Raw genomic sequence first — 15519 nt, 5'->3', positions numbered from 1 at the left:
CGATTCGGGAGTTGTATAGTGGCTCCCGAAGAAAGTCGATGCCAAGGATGACATGTCGGAGAGCAATCGCGCAGAACGAGAAAAGTGGCGACGAATGTGCAGCCTCGCACCGTAAATCGGGCCGTACACACAGCGAGCGTTCAGACAACATACAAGTACGTATGTCTGGCCTTACCCACGGCGTCGTCTCTTTTTTCAGCGTCGTCGTGCGCTAAGGGTAGAGTGATCCGCACCGGTGTCGACCTTCTGCGTGTCTACAAAGAGATCCGCCCTTCAGAGCGACATGCCGATGTCCATTGGAAGCGACTCGAGCGGTGCGGCGGCAGAATCTTGCCAGCGATTCGGGGTTAGGTGTCGGGTTAATTCAAGAGACGCATCGGGGGAAAATGTTCGGTGATGCCTCCACCAGTGTCACGACCGGAGGAGAGCCGTGCAGGTAGACGTAGGGGGGAACCCAAGAATGAAGTCGGCCGTTTTAATCCCAGAGCCAGGCCTTGCCCCAGCTCTCCTCACGAGCCAGCCGCCGCTTTGTCATCGTTTCTACTAAGCGCGTAGCCCGTGCGGTGCTATACGCACGTGCCAGTGTATTTATATACAGGTGTCCCAACTAACCATAACCAAGCTTTCATAAAAAGGCGTCCTTGCCCCGTGAAACCAACTGAGGACTGTTCAAGTCGTGTGGCAAGTATGCAGAATTGTTCCTTCGTTCTTCAAGTTCATTATTTTGTTAAGCCTAATAAGCAAAGTTGTAATTACTCATTTTAGCAACAAAGTTTCAGTACAGAAGTTGTACATTGTCTGGAAAAACAGCTGGCAGCGCTGTTTTCGGCAAGGTACGGTTTCCGTAGATTTATTTATTGGCCTTGCAAGAAAGCTATGATGTGACCAGCTACTCTTTCACATCTCAGCCCCAGTGTGCCCGCAAAGGTTCACTGCGGACGGCACTCCAGAAAAATGCAGATTTATTCCCAGAGACGCGTGCCGGGATGTTGAAGTGGCACCGTTGTCACGTGTAAGCTTTTTTTTTATTGTGGCTTAAGGCAGGTAAAAAACTGCTTTACGTGAACGGCACCTTGGTGCAAACGTTTCAGTCAGCTGGTTTTCAAGGCCATCGACAAGTTCTCTACTCAAACCTCGTGAGCTAATTAGGCTTAACTAATCATTTAACATTCAAGAACGCAAAAATTATAGAGGCTAGGCCATGCGACTTGGACATTCCCTGTTTTTTAAAAGCTTGGTTAATTTAGCTGTGGCGCCTGGTATGCGTATAGGTATATCTGTTACTTGGCTTCGGTGACTGTTGGCTTCCGTCATACAGCGTCATAATGAACCCCCCATTTCCCCTTCCATTGTTTCGTTATTCGCTCTTTGTCATTATGTACTTTTTAGCGACAAAGGATACACCTCTGATGCGTTCACAAACCCTCTTTATTGTCCTGCACAAAAAGACCAGGAAGTAACTTATACCCGTATTAAACCTCGAAATTTGCCAGGGTACCACCCAGGGGGCGCTGAGACTCCGATTTTTAAGCACACCCCATGAACACGATTATATGCGTTGCCATGGCAGCTGCATCCGCGTGGGCATTCGTCTACGGGGCCGACGAGAGAGCACTGCGTAGGAAAAAATAAACCAATGCACTTACCTCTTGCGATGAATTGCTCCGAGGGTGTAGTAACCAAGCGCCATTTGCTTCGTGTAGGATAATTCTTGGGTTCACGTTGCAATCATTGAGTTACATGATCACACTAAATTTTTGTTGTAGTTACTTGCTAGCTTCAGCCTCCCCCCCCCCCCCTCCGAAAAAATTGCAGAATTGCTCTTGTCAGTTTAAGAGTGGAAATGCAAAAGCTTTCCCTTTGATTTCTGCATCCATTTTTAATGCTTTAATTTTTTACTTTTTATTATTTGAAATTTTGTTAGCTTTTAATGCTACATTTTTAATTTTACATTTCATTTGTTCTATCCCTTCTTAATTTATACTAAGTAAGCCTTCTCACCCTTTTGCATCGTTTTCCTTTGAATCAGTCACACAAATCTTGCTTGAAACACAGCATTTCTTTTCATTCATTCAATTTAATATATTAACTAATTACAATTCATTGACCAAACCTTTCCCATTTCAAGATTACGCACGCACTACCTAACACAAATAAACTTTTGCACATTAATCTTCACAGAACGACAGAATCGTGCGAACAAAATTTGTGGACACTTTATTCTGACGCGACATCACCATGTAGTCTTTTCGCATTAATAACTCGTCAGAATTATTTACGGGCTGCCAAATATACTGTCCGAACGCTTTCGCCTTATTTGAGAACCGGTGTCGCAAAATTCGGCGCATATTCGAAAAAAAACGGCTCCGCGCGGAAGCAATCGAGCCTGCGCGCACTGTAAATAAAACTAAAACAGCGGAGAAGCAACCCCGGAGAGCGCGTAAACTTGCGTGTGCTGATGCCCTCGTCACTCTGCTCGCCGGCGCGGCGCCAATGGTAGCATGGACGCGCGAGCCTTCCATTTTTCGAGAATGCCTGAGTGATTTCTACTCATTGTCGACAGAGCGGGCGTAGCCTTGACCGGACTAAGGGCGCATTCACACTTGTCCAAAAATCCGTCGCTCGCCGGGAAAACTAGGACCTCTTCTCATCTTTTGACGCCCGGGCGAGGCGGAACCGCCACGCCGCTGCTGTTTCTCGCTTTTCCACACACTTCCCGGCCTCCACGTCACCGCTCGCGGCGTACACAGATATGGTTAGAAAAGAGCATAAATCGATGCTGTCTCTGTACCATAACCGTATGCACGCTTGCGTACGTAAACGCGGGCACATTCCCATTTTTAGTTAGCGTATGAAAACAGACTCGCAATGAAACGCCCAGCGTAGTGCCGCCATCTGCTTGTCAGGACGGGAACTAGTACTGTCAACAAAACCGGCGCTCCTCTTAGGCCTAGTAGCGGCAGAATCGTCACACAAAATAAAAAGTAAAGCAAATTTATCACTTATACATTTGCTTATAGGTGAGGTGAGGCGAAGCGATGTACCGGTGTCCGATTCATGACCAGTGAATGCGCTGAACGAGGCCGCAACAACGACGAATTCATTCCGAGGGAGGGGTCCTGCGTCGAAGGGCGCCGCCATGTTTTTCGCCGCGGCGGCGAACGCGAAAAATTTGGGTCCAGCCCGATCGCCCTCGCCGCGCCGCTTTCCGCCTCGCTTGGCGTCAAAAGCGGCCGAATCCGCTTCGCTCGCCGGATTTTTGAACTAGTGTGAACGGGCCCTAAGTGATGACCTCTTCCTTTTTCTCTCCCGTCGACGACGGTGCAAGACGAGAAGGCACTCGAAACTTCTGGAAACCGGTTTTTGCGCTTAAATAGTGGGGTCGCGTGACCAGCGCAAGGAGGAAATTGTGCAGTTGATACTGCGTGTATGTGCCGCGCCTGCCTTGGCGCGAAGAGCAGACAGACGCTGACCACGCCTATAACTGAGGGGCTTTGACCCCTGTCTATCAGGCCGAGCAAAGCGCGCCCCCTCGACTCCCGAGAGAACAGCACTAGCCCAGCCACGGACCAGCGAGGCAGCATGCGCCAGCCTTTGGGGCGGCTCCGTCGTGCTCCTCAGGCCGTCGGACTGTCGCAGTGCCCGGTGAACAATTTTTGTTTAGTTTGTTTGTCTTCCTCAGCATTAGTGCACTTTAGGTGCAAAGATTTCGTTGTAGTGTAATCTCTCTCGATTGTTACTTTGCACGCGTTGCATTGTGTTGTAAATAACTTTGTATGTGCATGTAGGGGAAGTTGTGAAATCCTTTGTATCGACGCTTTGCTGTTTAAACTTTGTTTTGTTTGTGAACCTTTAGCTCCGACCCATTCTCTGGCTGGCAACCGGCGAAAGCTGGCCACCAAACGACCACCCGCCTTCTCACTTGGTTGCTCGTCTCCAGCTGAGTTTACCACGCTGAGTCGAGGGTACCTCCTTTGAGATTGAGACCACTACGCCTACACGCTTTAAGGGTGCCTTGGAGTTCACGCCTTAAACTGCGCGAAGAGGTGACAACCGGCTACAAACACAACCTGCTGGTGCGGAAGAAGTAATGGTGCAGGAGTTATATCTTACCAGCCTTCAGCTACGGAGCAGAGACGCGGACGCTAACGAGAGGGGTTCAGTTTAAATTAAGGACAACGCAGCCAGCTGTCGAAAGAAAATGACAGGTGTAACATTAAGAGACCGGATGAGGGTATAGTGGGTGAGGCAACAAACGTGGGTTAATGACATCCTAGTCGAAAGCAAGAGGAAGGAATGGGCTTGGGCAGGGCATGTACTGCGAAGGCAGGATAACCACTGGTCATTAATGGAAACGGAGTGCATGCCTAGAGATTGAGAGCGTAGCAAGGTGCGGCGGATATGCGGGTAGAATAGATTAATATTAAAGAGGACAGCGTTAACTGGAAAGACATGAGAGAAGCCTTTGCCTGTCGTGGGCGTAGTCAGGCTGCTGATAATGATGATGACGTGCACTGAAACCGCACTGAACACGGGCGCATTTTGCGTTTCGCAATTATCGAAACGCAAAAGGCGCACTTGTGCTGTGCGATGCCAGTGCACGATAAAGATCCCCAGGTGGGCGAAATTACTCCGAAGCCTTCCCCTCTTTCTTTCGCTCTTTATTCTCTTTCTCTCCGTGGAAACCGTTCCAGACCTGAACGCTGTCTCTTTGCCTCTGAACTTCTTTCGTTTTTTCGCACAATCAGGGAGGCACTGCTCCCTCTTCGTGACGGCGATGGAAGTGGAGGACATTAGGACTCCTCTAGAACTGGGTTTCTCCGCGGCTGCCGCCCAGAGCAAGCGCTTCTACCAATCGAGCGAGTTAAGCAGCCAGGCCACCGAGCTGCACTCAGCCACAAGCGAGGACTCCTCGGCGGACGACGGGTTCGTCCCAGTGATGAGCAAGAAGGCCAAGAGGAGACAGCGTAAGAATGAGGACTCCTCCTCATCAAGTAGATCTACCGTCATCACGACGCGTGCTGCATCGTCACATACAGTCCTATTTGCGCCTGAAACGCCCACCGACAACCTCAACCTGCTGAACAGGCAAGCTACATCGGTGTTCTTCGAGGCTCGAGTCCCGGAAGTGATCACGTACGTCAGGCTCAACACTTGAAGGAGCCTCCTTGCCATCGATGTAACGGAGCGGAGCGCCTTGAAGAGTGTAGTCACCATCACGAAGATCGGAGACATCCCCGTCCGCTCTCTTGTTCTCGAAAACAGATGCAACCGCTGGCGTTATTTACGGCTTCTACGTGACCATCTCTGACTCATATCTGCCAATTCTAATTAAACCAGCGACGAACAGCATCAAAATAGGTAAGGTTCAGCGCCTCGGTGAGTCAAGGTGCGTCAAGCTCACCTTTAAGGGCGAATGTATTTCATCGCATGTGAAGTTTGGCCACTTTCCACGTGCAGTTCGCCCATTCGTCCCGAAGCTGCTTCAGTGTCGGAAGTGCATGAACATTGGGCATGTCAGTGGTGTTTGTAATAACACCAAGCGACTCCGCGCTGCTCTGAGTCACACAGCGGTGAGATTTGTCGTGCTAATGTGTTGATGTGCGCCAACTGCCGTGGCCCTCATGACGCTTCTTCGAAAGTCTGTCCCCGCCTGAAGAAAGTACGGGCGGTGTTGAAGCAAATGGTGCGAGACCATTCAACTCACAAAGATGCCGCAGCTACGGTCCGTCGGCGTCGTTCTCGTCGCTGATTTTTTACTAGAAAAGCGGCTGACAGCGGCAGGTAAGCCCCCATCGCTACTGCTACTTGTCCTCCCCCTCCACAGAGTAATGTAAGCCCGGTGACTGGTGAACCAGAGACAAGTGCTGTAGAGGTGACTTGACCACCGCTGCCGCAGCCACGCACGACCTCGGTGTCTGAGCAGACGCCACGTCTTCACTCTCCTAGGCCTACAGCTGACCGAGCCCAAGGCAGAGATCAAGCCGTAGATGAGGAGGTGCAGGTGATCGCCATCTTGAGGTCCCTTGTGAACGCCATGCGTGTGATGCTGGCTAGGTTTCACTCGCCAGCAGCACGGAATGCATTGCAGGTACTGAACGCGCTAAATCTAGTCCTCAGTTTTTCTCAAGTGCGTGAAAAGGTGACACTATTTCATGGATAAAACGTGTGACACACAAATGCCGGCTACACTCTCCGTGCAAACTATCCAAGCTTTTAAGCCGCATTTATTTTGGCTTGCGGTGCTTCACGGATATTCCTCTTTTCTGGGAATGTGCAATTAAGGCACAGCCTGGCCCCATGTTCGGCCCGTAGGATTGAACCAGTGTGTATGACACGCAAGTTCGTCTGAACGCTAGCGCCCTCAAATTAATGCGCTGACGGCTGCATTGATCCACCTGTCGATCAGCAACTGCACGAAAATGGAACAAACTTTACACACTTTAGGTACTTCCTTCAAGCTTTCTTATCAAACAGTTTTCATTCCGGCGACAAATCTAAGGTCAATGTGACCCTACCCGGCGCGTAAAGTCGACGATTACCCCACCCCCCAGCGTCAAGCACACGCCCAATCTACAACCTCCTCTGATTTTAAACCGACCCTTAGAGAAAATATGAATGGCACTACTCTATACTGATACCTCACTCTCTGGGGACACCACCAGCACTTTTTATGCGTGATAAGTTGCCACTGTGTTGAGAAAACCGCAAAGTCTTCCCTTTCGCGCTCTTATACACACTCTATATCAACGCCAGTAGGGAAGGTGAAGGCGTGAGCGTCCAGTCCTGGGTGATTCATACAAAACGAAATAAAAGAAAACCGCTCGTGCCAGTGATCAGACGGCCCTTTAATACCGTATTCCTCAATCGGAGAGACCGCCATGCTGCTTATAATAATCTGCGTTGGAATGTGATCACCTCGGCAGAAATATATGCCTGATCGGGAGGCGATCTAGAGAGCAAAAAAAAAACATTCCGTCGAAAGGTTTATCACACCGGGCGTTTAGGCGCCGACTAGGCACCTTCTTCAGGGTTGACTGGGCGAGAGAAACGCTTCTTTTTAATTTTTTTCCGGCGGCGTCACACTTCTGAAGGTGGGGTCGAGGCAGTATGTCCATACAAAATTGGAGCCAAGTAACACGTGCATACGAGCGGTAGCTGTATCAAATCATCTATTCCGTGGTCGAGTTTATATTCTGTGCTTAGGCTGAACGCTTGCATATAGCATAAATTTTCATATCGCACACTTACCCGCCTAGCGCACTTACGGTGCGCTGCAAAAGCAGATGGCACATTTCCTGCTCTGCAATAAAAAATACCCGAAGTCCATCATTAGTGTACCGAACGGTCGGGAGAGTGTGAAATATTCAAAAGCCCAAACGTTCTTTTGACTAAAATATTTGAAGCCGAAGACATATTCTACAACCTTTTAAAAGTGCGCTATGTTTCTCCATCTTTCATAACTGCATTTAGAAAATTTAGCAGGAGAAACCAGGAAATTCATGCCAGACCATGCTAGCAACACAGAGGAGCACGATACGAGACAAGCACGTAAAAAAGCGAAGAACAGGCCGCATGCTAAACTGTTTTACAAATTGTAATTGGCAAATGCTCCGACAGTGTGCATTTCTCATTCCCGACTGTTGCGGAGTGCCTAAAAGTATTTCTCCGGTTTTACATGCAGGCAAGTGATAGCCGTCAGAGGATTGACAATATAATTTTTTTTATTAGAAAGACTTCGAAATTTGGCGATGAAAGAGAGATTCTACTGCCAGTTTCTGAATATCTACGACTGCAATGTCTTTCAATCGGAAATCATTCCTTGCATGATCCCGTCCTCCTCGGCATTTATGTGCTCAGTACTTTAGGAAGTATGTAAAAGTGTAAAACGGGTATTTCACATAAACAACGCTTGCACTATGTGGGCGAATGGTGACCTTTCATGAAAACTGTTCGGTAATTTAAATACTGTCTTCCGTAACCTCTAAAATTACTTCACGCCTGGTAAAAACAGTAACCTAAAGCGTCTCTACATAATTATCTATATATCCTGAACCTTAATTCACTCATATTAAGCAGGAAAATTGCACGAAAGTTCTTATTTTGTGTTCTCAGGCGTCAAATTTCTGGTACTTACTTGACCGTTGCGGCAAATGTTAAAATAAATAGCAGAATAAATACACCAGCTTTCATTTCTATGAGTTAATAAGTCGGTATATATCAAAGGATAGCGCTGCACTGACACATCTGAATCCAGGACGCTCATGTGTAATCAACTAAGAAATGCTGACGTCTGACGTAGCCTGCGCAATCTGGCTAACGCATCCACTTGCCCAATGCGAGAGGCAGTCTTTCAAAAAGGTTGAAACCGCCGTTTTAATTCCATTACAAGCATACACATTCTAATTTCTCAATTACTCATTCCGCTCAGTTTTGACGTTCCATCAAAATGTCGTCCATATATCTCAAAGCAAGTTACACATTATAAGCACCAGCCCAAATTAACCAGATGCGTCGCCTAAGCCACCCTATGTGGCAAAAAACTGTGGGGACGCTCAAATAAGCTTAGGAATGGAATGCCATCGCATTATATTTCACACTTGCCGCATCTTCTGCTGCACTTTCTGTGTGTGTTTGCGTGAATTTCTTGGCAGGATTCGATCCATCAACCACCATATTTGGTGTCATAGCTGCAGCAGCATGCATTTGTTTGTTGTGACGGTGCCGCCATTTACATATATTTTTTCCTGAATTTTGTTTCGACTCTATAGCTGCCGCATAAAAACTACATCGCTTAACGAATATTAATACGTTTGGAATATACGGCGGGATATTCATATCATATTTTAAACATATTGTATATTCATGAATGCACTAAAAATATACAGGAAATAGGCTCCTGAAATTTCATGCCCGGTATTCTAAATACATTCTTAAAATTTTAAACAAAAATTCAGGAGGGCTCTTTGTTGACCTCAAGTGCGGTGAGGCGAATGCATTTAGCGCGGTGTTTCTGCTTGTGTCACTGATGTGTGGTTAAGGTGTTGATTAAGTGCACAATTTTTGTGAATCTTAAATGCTGCAGACAACGGAGGGCGTTCGGGAGGAATTCGTCTGATTTGACGCCTTCCTGCAAACAGTCTCCACCGTCCTAGACAAGGAGAACTGCACATGCGTTGGCAGGAAGTAGCGTAGTCGTTAGCACGCTCGGCTGCGGAATGGAAGGATGGTGGTTCAAATACTATCGTGCAGGAAGATTTTTTTTCCTATCGGGTTGAAGAGCGTAGCGGGCGGACGGACAGACGGACGCGAGCATGAGCCGTTAAAGGCTTTCGCTTTAATGCCTCACCTAAATCGTGCTGGAAGAACGTTCCAATTACATGAAAAATATATATGCAGTTTTAACATTTTGTGGATGTATTAAAAGTACTTTCACAAGTATGAAATTGATTCGTGCGATGTATAATTAAATTCTAACAAACGCACATGTAGTCCTCTAACGAATTTGCAACACACTTCTAGCTGCCATAGCACACTCTAGAGCTCGAAATCACGCTTTGGGGAATCGCATTTGCATGCTGGCATTCTATTAAACGTGCACTTTCGTAAATATGAATTTACTTCGCCCAAGGCATACTTCAATCCTTACAAATGGGCAGTCCTCTTAAGCATATTTGCAGCATACTGCAAGCCGCCATAAAACAATCTAGTGCTTAATAATTGGTTTTGGGGGAAAGGAAATGGCGAAGTATCTGTCTCATATATCGTTGGACACCTGAACCGCGCCGTAAGGGAAGGGATAAAGGAGGGAGTGAAAAAAGAAAGGAAGAGAGAGGTGCTGTGGTGGAGGGCTCGGGGGTCTTTAACAGGCACTGACATCGCACAGCACACGGACGCCTTAGCGTTTTGCCTGAATAAAAACGCAGCCACCGCGGTCGGGTTCGAGCCGGGAACTCCGGATCAGTAGTCGAGCGCCCTCACCACTGAGCCCCCGCGGCGGGTAATCTAGTACTTTTTTAATTGGTTTTTGGGAAAGGAAATGGCGCAGTATCTGTCTCATATATCATTGGACACCTGAACCGCGCCGTAAGGGAAGGTATAAAGGAGGCAGTGAAAGAAGAAAGGAAGAGGTGCCGTAGTGGAGGGCTCCGGAATAATTTCGACCACCTGGGGATCCTTAACGTGCACTGACATCGCACAGCACACGGTCGCCTTAGCGTTTTTCCTCCATAAAAACACAGCCGCCGCGGTCGCGTTCGAACCCGGGAACTCCGGATCAGTAGTCGAGCGCCCTAACCACTGAGCCACCGCGGCGGGTGGGTAATCTAGTAATAATAATAATTGGTTTTGGAGGGAAAGGAAATGGCGCAGTATCTGTCTCATATATCGTTGGACACCTGAACCGCGCCGTAAGGGAAGGGTAAACGAGGGAGTGAAAGAAGAAAGGAAGAGAGAGGTGCCGTAGTGGAGGGCTCCGGATAAATTTCGACCACCTGGGGATCTTCAACGTGCACTGACATCGCACAGCACACGGGCGCCTTAGCGTTTTTCCTCCATAAAAACGCACCCGCCGCGGTCGGGTTCGAACCCGGGAACTCCGGACCAGTAGTCGAGCGCCCTAACCACTGAGCCACCGCGGCGGGGCGTAATCTAGTACTTTAAATCACTTTTCAGGGGACAGTCAAAACTCTTCCTTTCCTGTCGTCCTTTAATTTACCGTAACTTCTAGCAGGAAGACAACCACCACTTAAATAATTTACGTGTGGAGAACGTGATGCATTAGACCGTTAAGTGCGTGTTGTGAACCTCCAGGTCTGAATACGCCCGCGAAAACGACACTGAGTGGCAAGGCCGACCGGCTCGCATGAACGCCCATATATTTGTTGGCTGGCAGTGCGACTCCTGATCGATGCCCGATGCAAGTTGCGACTAGCAGATAGGTTCTATCGAACGCGACCAGTTCTGCACTTGTGCACTGTTTGGGGGTCCACAAACTTTGCGGCAGAAACACCTAGCCGTCAGAAATCGTCGGACAGAAACACCGCTCTGTCGGCATTCACTGTGTGACAACACCTTTCCCGGTGAAGTGACGCCACATGAGTTTGCAGTGTCATCGACCTCTTGATTGATGACAACGCCACGTTTTCTCAGGGATGGGGGGGAGGGGTTTCCTTGTGCTTACGCATTAAAAGGGTCATCAACCAAACAGTTTACTCGGCGGGCCAGTGATTAGTTCTGCCCTTAACTCCATCAGTCTCATCTGGTAAAGCCGACCATTAGCCCTTTAAGCCAAACAGCATATTTGAATGTGTTTCTAATTTAACGTAATGTATTTAATGCATATTTTAGTGTATTATTAATGTATAATAAATATACTATGCAGGAAAACGTTGTATTTTTGGCATATTTGTAAGAATGTTCAAACTATTACTCCAAGCACACTTGGAAAGCATTAGTTTTTTATATTTATATAGGGACAAAGAATACAAAATTAATGTGAAATTAATAGAGTAAGTCGGAAATGTATTTTTAGCACAGGTTTTTTCACTCAGGGGTTGCTCACAACCTGGTGGGCAGGTCATGACGACGTCACCGGGTCACGTGACCTCTCTCGCTCCAATCATTCATTTAATTTCCATCTGCCACGTGGGTGGGAGGGGAAGGGTGATGGCGTCACAAGGTCACGTAAACTTTTCACCAATCACCGAATTTCGACTCGTACATCGGCTGAGTCTTGGTGTTTGGTGTGGCAACTCTAATGCTAAATAATCTCACCTCGCACACTCAAGCAAGAAACGTGCAAACATGCATGAGCAAACATTCTCACCTCGCACACTTGCTTATCTGCAATTCAAAATTACACGTGCCACGCACTTGGGTTATACGCAGGCGCCATCTACCTCGTGATGTGCTGCTTAGGATAGGACTCATGCAGCCAGACGGAATTCACAATGGCCAGCAAATAACCAGGTTTTAGATGTGGCGTATGACGGTCGCTCTTATTGCATGGAAGAAAGTTTTTTTATAAACCTGTCTTTGCAAACCCTCATGTTCTCCAGATAATCAGGAGATTATTAACCAATTAATGCGCAAATTATGGTTGAGTCAAAGAAGAAAATTATTACCTGTATAATAAACAAGCTAACATACCCACATTTACAAGCCATTTTAAAACATTCGTTAGTGCCACCAGAAAAATTGCGATATCGGTATATCCCCAGTTATCAGCAGTTATCATTTTGTCCACTTTTGGGCATCTAGTCCAAGTAGTGTGGCAGCCCATCTAGGAGTCATCGAAACCACTCGAATATTCCGGGGCAGTTGACGATCTTTCATCCAAATAATGTAATCCTATTCTTCCCCGAGAACTTGCCGCAAAATGAGGGACGAGAAGTTCCTGAACGCTTGCTGGAAGTTGCACAATAGCATTCATTTTTTCTTCAGACCACTCCGTCCCAGTGAAGCCAAAGTTTTGATCGGAAATCGCAGGCAACTGAAATATGCCGATATCAAATTTAATGTGGAAGCTTCACTTAGTGCTGAGCACATGGCGAGCAAATGGGATGTCCCGAATTCACGATACTAGGCGTTAAGTTTGAGGTGGGTCATATAGATTGCGCCGTGAGAGCTTTCAAACCCGTGCCAGCCGTGGTAATCTCGACGAGATGGTCCAGACTATGTTGGACCCTGTCGCGGCGGAGGATGTATGTCGCTCTCGTTATCACTTTGAAGAGGCAGAGGACAGAACTGCAGGTAGGCTTGCTGATCACCTGTTGTAACTGCTCTCTGCTCCTTTTGCCTATAGCCTGCCCGCACGCAGGGGAACAGGCCAGAATTCTATAGGGCCTCTTGTAAGGACTAGGTCCACTTTTATCAATGCCGAAGCTTTCTAAAACCAAATCTCAATGACGGCCATCACATATGTGTCCTCCCTAAGCGCAGACGAAACCCGCCTAATTGTAAATGTTCATACCAGGTGACAAAGTGGACGTGAATCTAAGACAGTATGCACAGCACATGAGGAGAGGAGTCTCGGAACGAAGCGGAGAATTAAATACACAAAAAAAGCATTTTTTTAGTCGAAGCGTCATTCGTCACGAATACACTACGTAACCCGTGTATAGAGGCGACAGTGTGCTTACACGACGTATCGAATGCCCATGTCCGGTCGACGTTTTACATCTTGAAAAACAAAGTATCACGCTTGCCGGACACCCGCAGAAGCATATCCGGACTTCTCGAAAAAGTCACAAATCGGACTCGGTACAAAAGCCCATTATCCCGATTTTTCAAAACGAAAAATTCAGACTCCACTCGGTGGCCACAATGAGCCATACGACAGAATTTTAGCCTAATGGCACTCATTCTGCCTGCGCAGGGAAAGGTCCTTAGCAAGTGGCGATTAACAATATAAAAAGCAAAATGGCAACATGAATCGTTTTTTTTTTGAAGGATTTATTCCGAGCGCATTATTGTGAGGAGAAGTACGCGTGCTTTGATTCCCCCGTGAACTTAAACCCTCCCTCGTAATTTAACGAGATTGGAGGAGGTATCCCTTAGAAGGGTAGGGGTTAGAGCAGCCATTACCTCGTCGGTGACGTGCTGATGGGGCCCTCAAGAAGATGCAGTGCCGCGCACATGTCCCGGATTGGTCCTTTGGTTGACGGAAGTCTAATGTTCTCCTGATTCCACTAACGATTACCTTAGTAAATACCTTGTACGCAGCGGACAGTAATTAAGCTGACCGGTCTGTAGTTATTCAGTCTGTAAGATAAAGGTTTCATGTAACTTGTAAAAAAAACATAATTTATGACCTTTATTCGTTCAATGTGATTGTTGTTTTCGGTTTGTATCTGTTGTGCTGTTGCTCTGGTTAGATTTTTTTAACCGTCCTAATCCATACAAACTAATGTATTTCATCACAACTCAATTATGTGCTTTGGTCTTTTTTCTGGTAATGTAGTACTTTTCATTTCACACAAGTGCTGCCCCTTTGCATGAATATATATTTGTTTTAGAACACCACACTAACTGTAGCTACGGATTCAAACAGTGTTTGGTAATTTGTATGTGAAAAGTAAAAAAAATAAATGAAAAAGTCCTTGATGCCCCCTTTCTTTTGAATTAAGATAATATTGCCGTTCTTCCAAAATTTCAGTATGCCCGTGGTCAAGAAGCATTGCGTATAGCGAGTGGCCAGTTCTAGCACAATCTCCCCACTCCCCTTCAAAAGGCTTGCCGTTACGAAATTCTCACCCGCCGCTTTCGCCCTTCATATTGCTCCAAATGCTTTCGTTATTTCTACTCTCGTTCCCAACGGGATGTTCAGTTCCTCTGCGCTGCTGCCTCTATCGTTCTTGCTTTCGATATACTGTATAGAGGACGGGGAGGAAGTGGGGAATACAGCAGAAAAAGAAGATGAAGAAGACAAGGAGAGGCCGGAGTCTGGCTGGTTGGTTCACGTTGATCGGTCCGACGAAACCGCGCTGACGGACGGGACGGAAGAAACGACAGCGCATGTGTCTTTCTCTTTTTCCGTCCCGTCCGTCAGCGCTGTTTCGTCCTTCCGACCAACATGATGAAGACTATTAAGGGCTAGGCGTTCGAACGAACACACTACACAAGAACATGAGCCATGGGCCCATCCTTGCTACAGCGGATTTCGAACACTTAAAATTCCTATGGAACATACATTAATGCGCATCAAGGCAATGTTAGGTTTCCATGACGCTGCTGCGCTGCAGCATTCCTCGCCTCAATCTTTATTTATGCCCTTCGGGGTTCACACCGTCGAATCTATGTGCGTCATGTGGGGACGTTGAAATGATAGATCATTTCATCCGCTTCTGCCGGTGGTGTACTCGGCAGAGAATTAAGTTTTTAGAAATTCCTCTCGCTCAATTAGGGCTGCCGTTTACTCTTCCCATCCTTCTCTCCTTCGGTGCACCCGTCAAAGGGCATGCCCTTAAGTAAGTGTGTGAGCTTCTACACAGGTATATTCTCGAAAACGGGAGATTATTGTGTTAACTTCTCGTTGCAGTTGCTTTTCTCTCAAACAATTTATTTTGAATTATCGCTTTAAAATTTAGTTATTCAACCTTCGTCGCGTTGTTTCCTCGATTTTCATTCCGATTTCCTCAAGATCTCTCACAATTCGTGATTTTCTTTGCACAGATTCCTCTATTTATGTTTATGGGCCGATTGAGATAAACGTGGATGAGTTTTCTCCTATTTGGATCTGCACCAAACACTGGCCAATCCCCTACCGTGGGTGTGTGCCATCGCTTTTGCGGCATCAGCAACAACAACGAATGGCTGCGTTTCAGGCTGAGTCATTCACAACGGCGCAGTCGACGAACGGCTACCCCGACCCGACGCCACTTTCCACTCAGTTTGTCCTTCGCAGCGGCCGGTGGTGGTGGTGGTTGTTGCTATGAAGGGGGGAGGGGGTACTGGTCCCGACGTATGTTGGCCCTGAGAGCATCACCCTTGGGGACCATGGAGGGGGGGGGGGGTAAT

At 47.2% G+C, this 15519-nt stretch overlaps 1 long non-coding RNA gene across 1 annotated transcript in view; it reads right to left on the bottom strand.

Moving 5' to 3' along the window:
* Nucleotides 1-1410: 1410 nt before the first annotated feature.
* Nucleotides 1411-15519, bottom strand: part of LOC144134992 (uncharacterized) — a 30963-nt gene continuing 16854 nt past the window's right edge. Inside the window, exon 3 of the long non-coding RNA XR_013315328.1 lies at nucleotides 1411-1614. This is a non-coding gene — a long non-coding RNA (uncharacterized LOC144134992). The remainder of the gene's footprint in view (nucleotides 1615-15519) is intronic.

Source organism: Amblyomma americanum, chromosome 5 (assembly GCF_052857255.1).
Source record: "Amblyomma americanum isolate KBUSLIRL-KWMA chromosome 5, ASM5285725v1, whole genome shotgun sequence".
Classification (NCBI taxonomy): domain Eukaryota; kingdom Metazoa; phylum Arthropoda; class Arachnida; order Ixodida; family Ixodidae; genus Amblyomma; species Amblyomma americanum.
Note: the sequence above shows the minus strand (reverse complement) of the source record. Positions and strands in the feature narration are given on the sequence as shown.